General features: G+C 39.4%; 1 long non-coding RNA gene across 3 annotated transcripts in view; it reads left to right on the top strand.

Annotated features, from left to right (window-relative positions):
• Nucleotides 1–15,852, top strand: part of LOC132381147 (uncharacterized) — an 80,560-nt gene extending 64,708 nt beyond the window's left edge. For 2 of the 3 annotated variants that reach the window (XR_009507954.1, XR_009507952.1), the window contains 3 exons: nucleotides 9,775–9,863; nucleotides 13,467–13,617; nucleotides 15,531–15,852. This is a non-coding gene — a long non-coding RNA (uncharacterized LOC132381147). Of the gene's footprint in view, nucleotides 1–9,774; nucleotides 9,864–13,466; nucleotides 13,618–15,140; nucleotides 15,347–15,530 lie in introns of those variants that run through there. The other variant, XR_009507953.1, reaches the window with a different exon arrangement.
• The last annotated feature ends 3,586 nt before the right edge of the window (nucleotides 15,853–19,438 follow it).

Here is a 19,438-nt window from a genome sequence, read left to right as displayed (position 1 = left end):
CTTGTGCATGTGCCAAAGAAATATAGGTGATTTTCAGATTGCGTCAGTACAGCATAAACCAAAATGGAGTTCTTCTGATCATAAGAGATCATCAGTGCTCTAAAAGCTTTCAGGATTAATCTCATTGTTCTGTTGACTTGGAACACAAAAAAAAATAATTACTAGGGTTGAGGCAAACAAACAAGCAAGGCTAGTTTTATGATGGAGCCATAAGAAAAGTACTACAAAGAAAGGGGCTCTAATGGCCCATTTCATGCATAGCAATTGTGATGTCTTTCTACACTTACCCCATGTACCCATGTTAGGCCCATATCCCTCTACTTCTTTTTGATACAAAAACTTGTTCAAATGCCTTTTAAATATAAAAAATAGTATCTGCCTCCTCCAACTCATCGGGCAGCTCATTTCAAATATTTCCCATTCTTTGTGTGAAAAGCATACTCTTTAGTTCCTATTTAAATCTCCCCCCTCTCATGTTAAACCTGTGTCCTTTAGCTCTAGACTTCAATACCCTGAGAATAAAAGAACAACAACGCCCCTCAACATTTTGTAAGCCCCGACAAGGTCACTCATCAGCTTCCCAGGGTTTGCTCAGCAGGAGACAGGTTGTATTGTGTTCAACTATACTGCTGCAACATCCATGGATTCAGAGTCTTGGACTATATTTATTTTGTGTGACTATTTTACTGATATCTTATAAGTGCTTGCAAACTTCTACGTGCTATATGTGCCCTGTGCTGTGTGTGACTATTGGTACTATGTTTTGTACCTTGGCCCCAGATAATGCTGTTTTCATAGATATTCATTTATGGTTGAGTGCCAATTAAACTTAAACTTTAACAAACCTAGATTATGTTATCTCTCCATATAACTGCAGCTCTCTAACACAGAAAATATCCAGGTGATTCTCTTCAGCACCCTCTTTAATGCTACCTTTTGTTGCGTGGCAACAAGAACCCTGCATATTAATTAAAATGCAGCTTAACCAATATTTTATTAAACTGCAAAATGACATTGTGATGCATTGATGTAATCATGAAGCAGATACCCCAACGGTTCAATTTCATTAGGAGTTTGAGAAGATTTGGTATGTCACTGAAGAATCTTTCAAATGTTTAGAGATGAACAGGGCACAGCATTCTGGCTGGTTACATTACAGCTTGGTATGAGCCTGCAGGGTATTGTAGACGCAGATTCACCTAGTTCCATCAGAGGCACAACTCTCCCCTACTATCAAGGACATCTTCAAGAGGTGGTGCCTCAGGAAAGCAGTGTCCATCACTAAGGGCCCTTATCATCCAGGACATACCCTCTTCTCATTAGTATCCTTGCAGATGAGGTACAGGAGCCTGTAGACCCACAATCAATGATTTAGGAGCAGATTCTTACCCTCTGCCATTAGATTTCTGAACAGTCTATGATCCATGTACACCCCGTTTTTCTTTTTTCTTGCACTATTTATTTATTTCATAATTTTTTGCACTTTGTAATTATTTTTGATATAGTTGCTTTTGTCTTTGCACAGCACTGCTGCCTCAAAACAACAAATTTCATGTCACGTACGTCAGTGATAGTAAACCTGATACATGTTGTGAATCCTTGTAACTCTATGCTTTAGCCTGTGAAGGCAACCATACCAAATGCCATTTTTACAATCAACCTCTGTTTCTGCTTCCAGGAACCTGTAGACTTGCACTTCAGGTTCTCTCTGTTCATCATGCTCCCAAGGTCGCTGACATCTAATCCATCTTTTTCAATGGAATATGGCCTCCCAAAGTCTATTACCTCACATTTGTCTGGATAACCTTCCATCTGCAACCTTTCCACCCAAATTTCTTGCTGATATATGACCTCCTGTATATTTCAACAACCATCTTCTTCATCTCATGCTCTACCAACATGTAGTCTCTTCTTTTTCTGTCTCTGTAGTTCCTGTTCATGTCATAATTTCACAGGTTGTATCCTGCCCCTATCCTCACCATCACGCAGCAATCCAGTGTTACCACCCATGTATTCTCATGTGAAGTAATTCCTCAAATAGCAAACATGTGATTTGTGATGTTTTGTCACAATGCTACTGAGTTGCAGTAGTGTGTATAGCACACTTTTCTCCATGCATAAGAAGATACAGGACCACGATACCAATGATGAAATTTGGCCAGTCTTCTCAATTTCATATTCAGCAATTTGAATATTTTTTCCCCAAAAGTCCAACCCCTTCCTGAATCAACAAATGCTTGTAAAGCTCTTCAGCATACTGCCCTATTTTTATTGCTCACTACAAGCATTGCTGCAGTTAATCAATGATTATATGTTTATGCAGATTACATACATTAATATTATGTTAATGAGTTGCTAAAATAGCCATGTTGATACTGAAATTAATGACCATGGATAACTTCACTTAGCTCAACACCGAACTGATTTCACAACCTAAGCATTCACTTTCAAGGACGCTACAACTGATGTTCTAGGTATTATTTATTTATTTAGTATCTGCAGTTTTTGTCTTCTTTTGCACATTAATTGATTTTCTGTCTTTGTGTGTAGGTTTTCATTGATTCTATTGTTTTATTGTTCTACTGTGAACTTCTGAAACAAAGTCTATCTCCAAGTAGAATATGGTGGCATATATGTACTTCGATAATAAATTTACTTAGAACCATATTTAATCTATCCAGAGGTGGCACACCATCTTCTGTCAGCTTACTTATTGCTGGTTACACAGCTGGCATTTGGGACAGCATTGAAGGTCCTCCATCTCTGACAATCTTCACTGTTTTCTTCATCATGTCAGTAGTTTCCTCTCGGTTTTCACCACTGTCATTCATACAAATCCTAGTTGGAGACTCAGGAATACCGTCGCATTCAGATGTAGAAGGATTTTTCATTGCTGTTTCTGTAACAGTTTTATTTGACCAGTCAGGGTTGTTAGCCCTGAGCTGGACTCCCAAACCCGGAGGACCGTTGGACCACTCCTAGTCAGGCCTCTACCCTTTGACCTATTTGACATGGGTAGCCCTACCAAGAACCAAAACATAAAGCCCTGACTCCAGCCAATACTGAGGCCTGCAAGCCTCCAAGCTACAGCAAGGTTATGATTCTCTTGATGGATCTTCTGAGAAACTGTTACAAAAAAGGATAAATCAGTGGGATAACATTTCCTTTAACTAATTGTGACTAAATTACAAGGCAATTACTAACGCTATATTGCAATCCTTGCATAAGTTCACCTCAAGAATCTGCCATGCAAACCCCCCTTGTGGGTGCACAGTTGTTGCAATGTCAACCTTTACCTCTAACATGCATCTGTAACCTTCTTGTCACACTCTCCATGACATTCTGTTAAAAATTCCAAGGTTACATGATTTAACTGACCTGAAACAATTATGCTGCCAGCCAACATCCAGCACATTAATGGCATCTCCATTCTTAAATGACAGCATTGATCCGTATTGATTACCTGTCATGTTACACACTAATGGGGGAGGAATGCATAAGTGATGAGTGTGGAAGGGATGAGCGGAGAAAAGTGCTATTCAGAACTTCTGCCCAAAATGTAGGCTGTACCTTTTTGAATATAAAGAAAGAGTGGGAGAGGAAAAAAAGAAGAGAAAACATATTCAGGAGAATAAAGAGAAAGAAACAGTCAAAAGTGGAAAGGGAAAGCTGATTTGTTATAACTGCAACACAGTTTCACAGAGAAAGAAGCCCCACACTTTATGTTTTGCAATGTATAGTATAATAGGCTTTTTCATTAAAACTCAGTCCCTGATTAGCAGTATGTCCCACATTTTAATGTGTTTCTGTTAGATACAAGTCAAGAAATTAGTTTCAAATCAAAGACCGATCCTTCCTTTCCAGAAGTCTATCTAAAAATCGGTTCCGAGATTAAGATGCAGAAAATGATGTGAATTTCAATGACTCAAATGTTGTGCCATAGTTGTGTAAACAATATAATGATCGACTGTATATTGAAATGGGACCTCAATTAGCTGTCTTTTTTGAAATTGCATCTAAATGTAAAGTTTTGAACATGATAGATTAAAAAAAAACTTTTTGAAGATGATCCTCCTATTGCTTTTAAAAATGTAAATTAACAGAGGGTTCACTATATCATTCGTTCATTGGGAATTATTCCTTTACAGACTGTATGCAATTTATTAAGTACCTCCTATACATAATAAAGTGGCCACTGACTGAATGTTCATGGTATTCTGCTGCTGTAGCCCATCCATCTCAAGGTCCGACGTGTTGTGCATTCAGGGATGTGCTTTGCACACCACTATTGTTAAGCGTGTTTATTTGAATTACTGTCTCCTTCCTGTCAGCTTCAACCAGACCAGTCTAGCCATTTTCCTCTAACCTCTTTCATTAACAAGGTGTTTTTGCACACAGAATCACCACTCACTGGATGTTTTTTCAGTTTTTTTTCCGCAGAGTTCTCTGTGAACTCGAGAGACTGTTGTGCCTGAAAATCCCAGGATATCAGTAATTTCTGAGGTACTCAAACCATCCCATTTTGCACCAATGATCATTCCATGCTCAACGTCACTGAGATTGCATTTCTTCCCCATTCTGATGTCAGGCTTGAACAACAACTGAACCTCTTCACCATGTCTCTATGCTTTTATGCTTTGAGTTGCTGCCATATGATTGTGCTAAATGAAGTGACCACTGAGTGTATGTGCCTACACGCAGCATCTCTTGCCATGTGACCATAATCATTCTTTTTTATGTACCATATCCTACATCTTAGGCTGTATATATTGCCCAAATACAGAATACCACCAATATCAAATTTGTTCGGTACAAGTTTGTGAAAAAATAATGTCTGGTCAAAGTTGAACACTTTATAAAATTCTTCAGATTTAAAAAATATTGTATATAGTATATTCAATACACTAGTAAGAATACTAATGCTTGACTCAAGTGTGCTTCAAACATCTTTAATGTTGGATTATTATACATACATCTAAGCTCTGTGGCCTTATCTTTAATTGCATTCAATCTTGTTAATTCATTATCACTATATTTGTTGTCGTGCATTGATCCTTGATCTATGAAGCTCTCAAAATTTTCAGATTTCTCCAATGCTTTGTCTCTCTTTCTGTCTTTTGTCCAATAACCTCCCGAGACATAGTCAAATGGGTCCTTTTTGGATAATTCTGTCTTTGTTTCACAAATAGTTCTATTATTCCCAGAGAATACCACTGGAAAATATGAGTTTCATTTACCTTAGTAACAACAAAACTAAAATATAATCTGGAACAAATAAGAGGTAATTTGTTGGGACAGCGTATCATCGCAAAATGCCATTCTTGGGCCTTTAGAATCTAGGTTCATAGACAAACTCTGCAAATGAGATGAAGATAAGGTTGCTTCAAAATGGAGTAAAAATAAAGCCAAAGGGAAAACGCTGACAGAACAAAGCCCTTCTAGTAATAACTGGAAATAATAAAATTGGAATAGCTCTCCCATCAATTTGTCTAACACCAGCTTGATATGAATTATTGAACAATAGTGTTGTGGGATTGTGTAGGTCAGAAACTGTCCAATTGAACACTTTTTTTTCCAAGAGTGCTTTAATCAGTCCTATTTCCTTGCTTTTGCTCTGAAGTTCTCCATTTTTATCCTTCTACAACCTTTACCACTCCTTTTTGAAAGCTATCTCCATTTTTAGCAAATCAACGCCATGTCAGATCTGCACACTTCACGAGAAACATTTTTATCATTTCTCCTTTGCTATTTTTTGTTGATTTCATGACCAGTCAATCAGTAATTCTTCATTTTCTGAAAAACTTCTCTTTAATTTCTGGAAGCATTCCGTTAAATCACAGATTTTTTTCTGTGCTCTCTTTAAGGCCATTTTAAAGTGTGGCATCCAAAATCAGACTAAAGATCTTTCTGGACAAATCATGGATTATAGAAGTTCTCTTTAACTCTCGTGTGTGTGTGTGTGTGTAGATTGATCCCCCTTTATAAATCCCAGCATTCAGTATGCTTTGATAATCAGCTTTACAAGAGCTTTGGCATCTTCAAAAGTCTCTGTATGCCTTTTTAGTCTTTTGGTAATATTGACAATCCCATTTTTCCAAATAAAATTATTTTGCTCTTCACTGTGTTAGATTTAAGTTGCCCATTCCAATAATCCCCTTAAAGTTTAACATTAGTTGTTTTCAGTGGAACAGTTCTTTCAGCTAAAGTCTCAAACTGCATCACAATTTCTGATATGTCTTGCCTGCTGGCATGACTGTGAGGCTAGATATGATGGTACAGTTGGAAAGAAGTAGCACATTAACTCCCAGATCCTGTGAAGTCTGGTGGCATTAGGTGGAACACTAAAGAGGATCTCATGCTACTTATCCCCTGCTACTATCCTTTGAAATGATGACTTGTTGCTAAAATAGCACTTGAAGGAAATGTTCATAGCAGCAAAGCAACTGGAAAAGATACACCTAGCTAAGAGCATCTCATATTCTTATATTCTCCGCAACTTAAAAAGACATGAGAAGCACGTCCTTAATATTCCCTTCAATATATTTCAAATATGGTTTGATTGTCATAGAGTTGTTTAGCACAGTCTGATTCATCCATGTTTTCTAATATTTATACTGTTTTGCTATAAGTTGCCATTATTTGTATCTGATGTTTTCCGGGTACCTTTGCTGTGATGAAGTAATTCACACAGATGGTCAGAGGACAGAGATCCCAAACACCCAAAATTAATGCTGTGAAGCCCTGCTCTCTGAGAACACAAATACCCCAACTATTAATAGATTAGTTATGTCTGTGATCATCACGAACAAGAGAAAATTTTCAGATGCTGGAAATCCAAAGCAACACTTACAAAATTCTGGAGGAACTCAGCAGGCCAGGCAGCATCGATGGAAAAAAGTACGGTTGACGTTTCAGGTTGAGAATCTTGAGCAAGACTGGAGGAGAAAAATATGAGGAGTCAGAATTAGGAGGTGGCGTGAGGAGTGAAGAAACACAAGGGTGATTGGTAAAATTGTGATGGGTGAGTGGTGAAGTAAGGAGCTGGAAAGTTGGTTGTTGAAAGAAATACAGGGCTGGAGAAGGGGGAATCTAGTAGGAGAGGACAAAAGGCCATGTTTGATGTGCTAAGTGCATAACTCCATTGTCCTGCATTTGACCAATGCAATCATGACTCATGATCAATTAACTTTGCAAACCATATCTCTTGAACTGCCAGCCCCTGCTGTGGGTCAGGAGCCTGTGAAAAAAAAATTCTGTTTGCCATGCTGCGATTTTAGCTTCAAACTGATTACTGCTTGCAATTTATGTTAAGTACTGACAACTATGTTTTGCTTATAACAAGAAGTCAAGCAAGGAATATTTGTTAGTTTACCTTTGCCACAAGCAACTCTGACCCTTTGGAAAGGTCATGCTTCTGTGCTAGAAAGCTGAGGTTGGCAATAAGCTTCTAGGGCCACTGCAAGTGAATATCCATCTCAAACTTACTGTTGTTTAGTACTTTCAACAGATAGATAGCAATAAGGCAGCTCCATGCTACCTCACGTATGTATATAAGAGCTGCTTTTGGCAGCAACATTTTCATCCTGTGGTTAACGACAAAGTCCTCTTTTTGGCATCTAGTTGAAATGATCGCCCATTCTTAATCTTACATTCAATGGATCTAATTGGATTGCACAAAATTGTGTATTATTCATTTCTGCTGTAAAATAAAGTGATGTTGAAAAAGCCAGAGGATGGGTTTCTCAACACAAACAAGGCAAAATCTACAGAGCCAAGCACCATATACAAAAGGCTGCAGGAACTCAGTAGGCCAGACAGCTTCTGTGGAAAAGAGTACAGTCAATGTTTCGAGCTGAGACCCTTCAGCAGGACTGGAGAAAAACAGCTGAGGTGCCAGAGTTAGAAGGTGGGGCGTGGGGAGGAAGAAACACAAAGTGATAGGTGAAACGGGGAGGGGAAGGGGTGATGTAAAGAGCTGGGAAGTTGATTAATGGAAGAGATACAGGGCTGGAGAAGGGGGAATCTGATATGGAAGAAAGAAAAGGGGGAGAAGCATCAGAGAGAGGTAAAGGGCAGGTCAGGAGATAAGACGAGAGAGGAAAATGGGATTGGGGAATAGTGTATGGAGGGCATTACTAGAAGGTTGAGAAATCAGTGTATATGCCATCGGGTTGGAGGTTACCCAGATAGAATATAATGTGTTGTTCTTCCAGCCCAAGTGTGGCCTCATCTCGACAGTAGAGGAGGCCATGGATTGATATATTGGAACAGGAATGGGAAGTGGAATTTAAATGGGTGGCCACTGGGTGATCCCGCTTTTACAGACGGATGGAGCGCAGGTACTTGGCTAAGCGGTCTCCCAATCTATGTTGGGTCTCACCGATACACGGGAGGTTACACCAGGAGCACCAGATGCAGTACATGACCCCGGCAGACTCAGAGGTGAAGTGTCACTTCATCTGGAAGGCCTGTTTGGGGCCCTGAATGGTAGGGAGGGAGGAGGTGTATGGGCAGGCGTAGCACTTGTTACACTTGCAAGGATAAGTGCCAGGAGGGAGATCAATGGGGAGGGCCAAATGGACAAGGGAGTGGCATAGGGAGTGTTCACTGAGGAAAGCAGAAAGCACAGGGAAAGGAACTTGTGTTTGGTTTGAAGTTTCTACTGATGAACTGGAGTACCTGCTAAGAGAGAGGTAGTAGAAACAGCCTTCGGATCTGCCATGTCTGTTCGGTATCTCTTCTTGAATTTTCTTAATGATGTATTTTAAGGGAAGTCAGAAAAGTGCCTATGTGTATCAATAGCTTAATAGAGCACAGTTTATTTACATCCTTGCTCCATCAAATATTCTTCTTCTTTTATGACAGTTGCCCAAAGAATACTATATTTTCATCTCTCTTATCTCATTTCATCTCATCTCTCTTGCTTCAGTTTGCCAGTTAAATGCACAGATGCTGGAATTTTTAACTAAGAAGAAATTACCTATTCTTAGCTAAAAAAATGTAAAGCTACATGTTACAAACATTTTGTAGAACTGTTGGCACAAGTTGTGTGCTTAATTATCATACATAATCATTACCACAGCAAGTAATTCTTGTTCTTCTGCATCAATGGAACTCAAATCACATTAACTGTTGTCTGTTGAACCAATATATCACAAATACCTAGGAGACCAAAACAAAATATTATAATTCTGCATTCTTTTCCAGTATAACAATTATAATCTCATAGCTGGAATTTAGAATTAGGAAGATTTGACCAGTTGATTTGTAAATTCCACAAGTGACTCTAAGTTCCATTCATTCTAAACATATTGTGACAATTACATAAATAGCGCCTTTCCTGATATTTTTTTGAAGTTCCTTTCCTTCGTAGGATTCCACATTGAGGTAGTGTTCCCATATACCCATACATCAGGGAAAGCTCTGTGACAAAATAGTCTCGCACAGCTAGATTACATTTCAGGATGCAGATTAGGTATGTGTGCAACATTATCAGTTCTAAGGTGAGTGGAAGTTGCAGACCTCGCTTAGTTAAATAAAGCAGGGTAATTGCAAAGCAAATGATTCAGTACAGGCTTAGTATTCTGTTCAAAAAAATAGTTGTCTTGCAGATGCAATGTTAAATTAAACTCCATCTGTTCCTTTATATGAATGTCACCAGCTGCAAGTTCTTCCCCAAATCCCCTGCCATCCTGCCTTAGAAATTTATTATTATTTCTTCATCATTGTTGGAATTAAAGCTTGATTTCAAAAGGTGGTTTATTATTAAAACAGAGAGAGCATGCCGATGAGTGAAATTCAGAGGGAACCAGGCGTTCTCATACACGAATGACAAAAAGTTTGCAGGCATGTCGAATGAGGAGGTAAGAAGACAATTGGTATGTTGGCCTTCATTGCAAAGGGATTGGAGTTTAAAAAAAGGGAGTCTGATTACATTTGTATAGGGTGTTAGTGAAATGTCAACTGGAATCATGTGCACAGTTTTGGCCATTTGTCTATGAAAGGATGTGCAATACTGTACATAAGTCTTAAATATTATATATTTAGAGCTAGGGCGCCTAAGACTTTAGCACTGTACTATATTTATCAACATGGAGCTTGTAAATTTGGTGGGAGCAAAGGATGTTGGGAATGGCGAGGATGGAGCACTGTGGTAAAGGTGTGGGACATGTGGCAGAAAAGGAGAGCAAGGGCGGGGTGGCATGGTGCAGGCTCACTCAGCCCGGAAACACCAGCTAAGGTCATTTGATTCCAAACAATCGGTTTATTGTTCATTACAGACTGTCTCCTTGGCGCTTCCCACTCCTTGTCCTTTTCCAAACTATGATTCCTCTCTTCTTGCACTCTTCCCACTCTCAATACATATCTGAATCAGATTTATCATCACTCACATATATCATGAAATTCGAGCTTTTCTTTTGCAGCTGCAGTACTGTGCAATACGTAAAATTACTCCAGTATTGTGCAAAGGTCTTAGGCACCATAGCTATACATATATGCCTAAGACTTTCGCATAGTACTGTAGTCATCTTGGAGGCACTCCAAAGGCAAATTCTCTAGGCTAATTCCTGAGTGGGGGGGGGGGGGGTTGTCCTATCAACAGAGTTAGACAGTTGCCACTTGAATTCTTTGGAGTTCAGAAAAATGAAAGGTGACCTTATTCGACTATAAAAATGAATAGGGCTTGACAGAATAGGATTTAGGAGAGACACTAGTAAGGAGATACAGCTGTAAAATAAAGGTCCAGTAAATTAAGTTGAAGTGCACAGAGGGCGAATCTCAAGAATTCTCTGCCCCCAGGGGTGATGGAGGCCAGGTGGAGATATTTAAGTAGAAGATAAAGCAATTGAAAAATTGAGAAATTGAGTGTTGTGCTGAACTGGCGCAGGATTTGAGTTGAGACCAGCATGGGTCATCCATAGTGTTATGGAGTGTGGGCCACTGTGAGGAGATGATTGGCATACTCATGCTTCTTCTTTGTGGAGACCCCTAAATGGCTGCAGAATCTTCACCAGAAGAACGTATTGGTTCGAGAAGGAAGTTCACTGCCTGTTGTTGTGACTTTGAAAGAGTCACATGGGATCTGCAGCTGTAGATACAAACGCTCGTTATCTAACATAAGCAAACATTCCACAGAACCATAGAACATTACAGCACAGAAACAGGCCCTTTGGCCCTTCTTGGCTGTGCCGAACCATTTTTCTGCTTAGTCTCACTGACCTGCACCTGGGCCATATCCCTCCAAACCCCTCTCATCCATGTACCTGTCCAAGTTTTTCTTAAATGTTAAAAGTGAGCCAGCATTCACCACTTCATCTGGCAGCTCATTCCACACTCCCACCACTCTCTGCGTGAAGAAGCCACCCCCAATGTTCCCTTTAAACATTTTCCCCTTCACCTTTAACCCACGACCTCTGGTTTTTTTCTCCCCTAGCCTCAGTGGAAAAAGCCTGTTTGCATTCACTCTATACCCATCAAATCACCCCTCATTCTTCTACGCTCCAGGGAATAAAGTCCTAACCTATTCAACCTTTCTCTGTAACTCAGTTTCTCAAGTCCCGGCAACATCCTCGTAAACCTTCTCTGCTCTCTTTCAACCTTATTAATATCCTTCCTGTAATTAGGCGACCAAAACTGCACACAATACTCCAAATTCGGTCTCACCAATGTCTTATACAGCCTCACCATTACATTCCAACTCTTATACTTAATACTTTGATTTATAAAGACCAATGTACCAAAGGTCTCTTTACAACCCTATCTACGTTTGTACTTGTGACACCAATTTTAGGGAATTATGTATCTGTACTCCCAGATCCCTCTGTTCTACTGCACTCTGCAGTGTCCTGCAGTGACCTTGTATGTTCTACCTTGGTTTGAACTTCCGAAGTGCAATACCTCACACTTGTCCGCATTAAACTCCATCTGCCATTTTTCTACCCAATCCTCCAACTGGTTCAAATCCCTCTGCAAGCTTTGAAAACCTTCCTCACTGTCCACTACACCTCCAATCTTTGTATCATCAGCAAATTTGCTGATCCAATTTGCCACATTATCATCCAGATCATTGATATAGATGACAAATAACAATGGACCCAGCACTGATCCCTGTGGCACACCACTAGTCACAGGCCTCCACTCAGAGTAGCAATCCTCCACTACCACTCTCTGGCTTCTTCCATTGAGCCAATGTCTAATTCAATTTACTACCTCACCATGTATACCTAGCGAATGAATCTTCCTAACTAACCTCCCATGCGGGACCTTGTCAAAGGCCTTACTGAAGTCCATGTTTACAACATCCACTGCCTTCCCTTCATCCACTTACCTTGTAACTTCCTCGAAAAACTCTAATAGATTGGTTAAACATTAGTTAAACATTCAGGAGGAGACCTGAGGGAGAATCTCCTGAGAGAATCCCTTGGTGGAATCTTTCTGACCTTAAAGTTCACTGAGGTCTTACATCTTAATGAACAACTATTTTAGCAAGTGATAGCTGGGGGAGGTAGTGAGCATGAACCAGCACCACCTATTATTAATTGATCCCAATGGTGTGCATCTCCATTAGCCTCTGACAACCAAGTCCAGCCCCTGGGCTTCATGTGTGGCTTAGCTTCTAAGTCTGGCAGAAGCATTTCTACAGACAGGAGAAGCGGGGAAAGACAGGTCATTAGCCCCATGGGCAGATTGGGCTTATCAGCCATGGTTGGCAGCTCCTTTAGGAGAAGGAAAACTCTGACCTCAAACCTCCACTGCCTTGGAGTAAAACCTGAGGGAAAATCCAGAGCTGGAGCCCCTAAGGCAGTCCTATGTTGAGTTCAACACTGACTGGCCATTCCTGTAATGCTGCTGGTGCCAGAATCTTGCTCTCCATATTCTACTACCTTGGCTGTCGTAATGGCTTGCGTATGAAGTAGGCAGCAAGGACACAGTATCTGTGGTTAACCTCGACCAATGAAGGGTCTTAAAATCATTACATTTACATAACTTAGTTCATAGTTTTGGGTTTTGACAAATGGTTCCATTGAATTATGATGGAAACACACTTCAAATGGCATGACACTTCTGAATATTCAAGCTCATCTGTTGGGAAAACGTAACTAGCTGATGGTCATAAACTTCTAAGGACAACACTGCGAAAGTTCAGAATTAATGAGTTGACTCTCTTGCTTCCAAAAAGCTCTAATTATTAACTGGGGATGTCCAAAATCTGGTTTATTACAGGTCAATTAACAATGATCCATTTTCTGTATGTTTGGCCACAGTATACAAGATTTCTCAAGATCATGTAATTGTAACATAATGAGAAACCTTGTATACTGATGAATAGATATTGCAACCATATCTATTAATAGTCCTTGCTGGTGTGAGCCAGTGGTCTGCACTCTGCTGGTTGTGTTGTTTCATTATGCTGCTTCCGTTTAACTTCAAAACTGATTACTTTTTGTGATTTTCATTTTGAGTAGTTCATGAAGACTGGTTCTTGTTTGCATTAATGGTCAATACCTCCATACACCTAAAGGATGCCCTTTGTGTACCAGTCCATTTCAGCATCCATTCAGGGGAAATTAGCAATGAGCAAATACTGGCAATGGCAACAACGCCCATGTCCCACAGGTAAACATAATTATTTATGGCAACTCATGAAACATTTACAGAGCATTTTACTGAAAAAAACTAGTTTATGAATACTCAAAGTTTATATCCCTTCAATCAACTTCCCTTGATTGATTATGAAAGTTTGGAACTGCATTTCCTGTAGAGGAGTACTGAGTTACAATAGCTTCAGGATTTCTACATAACATTAGATTGATGAATATTTATGGAAGTGTTTATAAACATATGAGTTCTTGTTAACACGAGAGCTGGTTAGTGAAAATAAAATTTAAGCAAAGAAAAATTGATGACAACGCGGAACAAATTGTTTTGTTTTATCTGGTGGATTATGTGGAATTAAATTGGGCTTTGGAGGCTCACTGCACTCTGGCTGGAGGGAGTGTTTGAAAGGAAGGGTTTTGATAAAATATGGTTCAGGTGGCTATCATTCAAGAAGATACTTTCAGACATGATTATGTGTATGTAATTCTGGGGCATGAATTGTGTTTTCTCCTTTCTTTCTAATATTTTGGATATATTGTACAATTAAAGAGGATATTGGCTGGGGAATTGTATAGCCATATCTTGTTATTGCCTATGCAATGATTTTAACTGTAGCTGATTATTATTAATATAATGATTGGAAGGATGAAGGGTCCCATCAATACTTTATTGATCTTTCACACTACCACAAAACATTTTAGTATGCAATCAATATTATATGACTGCCCTCAAAAAGTTTCTTTTAGAGCATTTTTTAAAAATACTTCTGTACTTTCCAAAGTTTTTATCTAAAAGGGAACCATTATCTACAGAAACTTCAGCTAAGTATATGTGGTGTGACGATAGTCTCAATTACAAAGATTATACTGTGATAGATATTCACTTCCTATGGCCCAGGGGGCTTATTGTTAATCTCAGCATTCCATCACACAGCAGGACTTTCCCAAAGGGTTAGAGCTGCTTGTGACCAAGTTAAACTTTTAGCCAATTTTCCCTGCTCAGCTTCCTGTTCTAAACAATTGCACAATGAGGTCTTGTAGGCCCATATTTAATCAACCAAAGACAATAGGATTATGTTAATTGGCCTATATCAAGCTGGGCAACACTGGCTAATTAGAAACATAGAAACATAGAAAACCTACAGCACAATACAGGCCCTTTGGCCCACAAAGCTGTGCGGAATATGTCCTTACCTTAGAAATTAATTAGGGTTACCCATAGCCCTCTATTCTTCTAAGCACAATGTACCTATCCAGGAGTCTCTTAGAAGACCCTATCATTTCCGCCTTCACCGCCGTTGCCAGCAGCCCATTCCACGCACTCACCACTCTGTGTAAAAAACCTACCCCTGATGTCTCCTCTGTAGCTACTTACACCGTTGTGACTGAGTTCAAGGAAGCTTGCAGAACAGACTGATTTTGTCACTGAGCACATCAAATCTGGTCAGAGGTATAGCTGATCAATTAATAATTGTGATATCTGTGTGCTCACACTCAGCCCTCACAGCATTAATTTTTGGTGCCTGTGATCTCTGTCCCCAGATGCTTCCAGACCATCTGTATGAATTACTTTGTCTCAGCAAAGGTATCTGAAAAACATCACCTACAGATAACGTCAACTAGTATCAAAACAGTAAACCTATTTGAAAGCTCTGGCAATTGTTAGGAATGATATGGGGAATGGCAGAAAGATGGGTGACAGAAAGAAGAACGAGAATCCATTCCTCAGCTTTCTGCAATGGACGACATATTCATCTGCAAATTGTTGGTCTGTTCTTTTAGTTTGTAACAATTGTACCTATGTTTGGAAATCCTTCGTAATTCATAAATCTTTCACAAAGCAGAAGTTCTTTGTGACCGTTAAGAACTATTGTCTAAATTGAACTATGTATCATTAAAAATAAAATTAACTGTGTTTAAACTCTTTGTTAGCTGGAACTATCTTCGCCGTGGAAGGGAGAGGGACCCAGTTTTGTTACTGCGATCAAAGTCACCGGAGAGACACTGAAGCGTGTGATTGATTCGCACAACAAGCAGACATTCTTCTGGAGACAATCTCGGTAGAGACTCACAAACCCAAAGTGTGGTGAACTATGTGCCTGTCGGGACACGCCCCTGCTGACTGCTCCTGTGGCTCCTCCCACAGGCCCCTGTATAAAGGAGATCTGCGGCCTGACGCTCGGCCTCAGTCTCCACGACATTGTATGATAGACACTCACTCCTGGTTCCTTCTTCCAGTCAATAAAAGCCGATATCTCGCCTTACGTCTCAGTGTGAGTTATTGATGGTGCATCACAAAGGTACATCACAGTTTTATAAAATCAAAGGTAACTGTAAGTGATTCAATTCAGTTTCAGTAGTTACAATGACATTGTTTACTTCAATACTCTGGGTGCCAAATGCTTCCTTGGAGATACATACTGGGAGCACATTGTAATTGATAAGGCACCTCTGAAGGTCCTAACAATTTTGGGGAAAAACATTATCATAAATATCCCAAAACCTTTGACAACAGACAGCCAGACAAAATTAATGTTGTCAGGCTATCTGTGAGTACACAAAAACTATTGATTGCCTATACCGTGACCATGTTTGATAAGCTAAGTAACAACATTTGTATGGTCTACCAGTTTGAACTCAAGTCACAACAGTGCAAATTATGTAACCATGTTGCTTACAAGCCATGTAACACAAACCCACTGTCCTAGCATTTGGCTCTTGCATATGCAATCTCTCAGTCTGTGGAGCAGTCTGTGCTTAAAAACATAGAAACATGGAAAACCTACAGCACAATACAGGCCCTTCGGCTCACAGAGTTGTGCCGAACATGTCCCTACCTTAGAAATTACTAGGCTTACCCATAGCCTTCTATTTTTCTAAGTTCCATGTACCCATCCAAAAGTCTCTTAAAAGACCTTATCGTATCCACCTCCACCACCGTTGCTGGCATCCCATTCCATGTACTCACCGCTCTCTGAGTAAAAAACTTACCCTGACATCTCCTCTGTACCTACTCCCAGCACCTTAAACCTGTGTCCTCTTGTGGCAACCATTTTAGCCCTGGGAAAAATCCTCAGACTATCCACACGATCAATGCACATCATCTTCTTATACATCATCTTATACACCTCTATCAGGTCACCTCTCCCCCTCCATCACTCCAAGGAGACAAGGCTAAGTTCACTTAACCTGCTTTCATAAGGCGTGCTCCCCAATCCGGGCAACATCCTTATAAATCTCCTCTGCACCCTTTCTATGGCTTCCATGTCCTTCCTGTAGCGAGGTGACTTTTAACTTCAATTAACTGCTTGCAACTTACAAAAGAAAAACTGAAACCTATTTGCAAGCTTCCTGAACTTATTTCCATTTACAATAAGAACTGAAGCCTGGTTCTTGTTTGAATGAATATTTGCTATATTCATGTAACTCCAGAACACTCTCTAACACCCACCACTCAAATACTGGCTATGGATGGCTCAACCTTGCTGCAGTCTAGACAGGGAAATAATCTAGTCTTTGAAAAGTAGCTGGATACAGTATAGCCTCCCTATAGAAAGGGTACTCCTAAATACCTATATCATGTAGGGTTTAAGATCTCCTTTTTGAGTTTAGGGCTTTGCAGACAGTAAGCCCATTGCCAGTACAATACTACAGTGCTATAGCAACATATTTTTAAAAATGACATCAGAATGCTGAAAATGGTATTCTATGGAAAACATTATCACAATTCCCAAGTAATAACCTAAAAGTTTAGTGGTTCAACTCCCTTGAAAAACCAAAGGAATTAATTAAATAGGAGAAGCCCATTAGCTCATTGACATTTGTTGTCCAAAAATTAAGTTGGCATCCATTTTCAGCTGCCAGACTGTGGCCTTGTAGATTAAAGTTCTTTATATTCTCATAAAAATATATTTTAGATCAGGGGTGTCAAACTCATTTTAGGTCACTGGCCGGATTGGGCAAAATGCAGCTTCATGCGGGCCGGATCAGTCGGGCGCGTGCGAACACAGCTTTCATTGCCTCCATTTTTTCAGCCTGTTCTCATGTGTCTCAGCCTCTGCTTTAACTACAAAGTGTTTCACTTCACAAATTCTGTTTCTTATGAAGAAGACTGCTGAGCAAGCATTATTTTTATGATTGGTATTAACTTACAATCATAGGCTTCATATCGCTGGGACATTAATAATTAAAATAATAGATCTATCTAAAATGATCTCGCGGGCCGGATTATAATTGTACGCTGGGCCGGATGCGTTTGACACCTATGTTTTAGATTGAAGACAGAGGAGTGCTTGCCTGTTCGTTGTCTCTGGCTCTGTCGCTGAGGGAAAAGGGGAAGCTAGCTCACCACTGGAAGGCTTAGAGAGCCTTGTTTTGCTACAGGCAGCAATTCATGTGAAGTGGCAGGAAAAAAACGTTGAATTGAAGAGGTAGAATCAAAAGTGGCAGACAGGAGGGCAGTTGCAACTGAGGAGATTCGAGGAAGGGAATTGGAGGAAATCAGAATGAAAATGGAAGAATCAGGAGTAGAGTTTAAGATACTTTATATACTGTATGCTGCACACGTTAATTAATCCTTATTGCTATGTGGTAGCACATCTGTAAGTAGGCTGAGCTGTCCTGAAATGATGATGATCATTGTTTCAGGAGAGCTTTTGTTATATGCATGAATGGTGAGACAAATCCAGGACAGATAAACTGATATGGTGTGGCAAGGAAAAAAGTGAATACTCTGTAGAATAGAGTATGTTTAGAGAGTAATGTTTATAGATTTCCTGAGGTAATGCCAAAATTGTTGACTTACTAGCATTGAATGAACATAAAATAAGAATTAATTATTTAAAGATTCAAAAACTTTGAGGTCTATATATAGCAGGTTTGATTCCTTATTATGTGACTTGACTTTATAACACATTCCTCACCATATTTTAATTTCATCTTGAATTTTAATTTGCATTTCTTTCATTCCATCCAAATTAGTAAATCTTGTTTATAAACATTTTCTTGCAAACCCTGTTATAATTGAATTTTGACTCAGTATCACATTTGCAATTTGAAACCTACACATTGAGATTCTGCTCCATATAGACTCTGTATACCAACTGTTGTCTGAGCTGAATTTGAAATAAATATTGTATTGTAAATAGGATCCATAATGAATCTATAAATCACATTTAATTAAAATGAATGAGGAACAGCATACATTGTGCTTTATGAAGCCTTTAAACTATAAAGTCTACAGAAACAAAGTGAAATATTCCTTACTCCTGGTTTGATTAATGAGGGCTGAATCCACACTGGCACTTGCCTATTTAAATTCACTACACTGGGAAGGCAAACATGTCTCACCAATATAATTATTCAGATGCTGTATTCCACCAGGTAATAGTCCATTAATGGAATGGGAGATGTGTTCTGGCAAGCAGTAGAGACTGACTAACAAGCTAATTGTTTTATGTGAGAGGAATAGGGGAACAAAAGAACGTTACAAGCAAATGCACAGATGCAGATGAACTAATATGGAATAAGAACTGAATTATCACTGAGTTGCATTGTAATTATCTTGATTTATGACTGATTAATGTGAAAAATTATCAATTATATGCACCTTATCAATATGCTTAACATGTACTTAATCAGCAAGAATCTTTCAACACTCACAATTTTACAGTTCTTTGCACAAATGGCTGCACAAATTCTTTTTGGAAATGCTACTCTAGAGTTTTTGTAGATATGCATAGTTTTATTACTGTTCCTCCTCAGATTTTTAGCCCCGTGATTGACATGATTAGGAATTATTAATTGTAACAAAATCTCAAAGCTGCTAACATTTGATGTCA

This window comes from Hypanus sabinus, chromosome 25 (genome assembly GCF_030144855.1).
Source record: "Hypanus sabinus isolate sHypSab1 chromosome 25, sHypSab1.hap1, whole genome shotgun sequence".
Taxonomy (NCBI): Eukaryota; Metazoa; Chordata; class Chondrichthyes; order Myliobatiformes; family Dasyatidae; genus Hypanus; species Hypanus sabinus.
The sequence above is the reverse complement of the archived record's forward strand: the minus strand, read 5'-3'. Positions and strand labels throughout refer to the sequence as shown.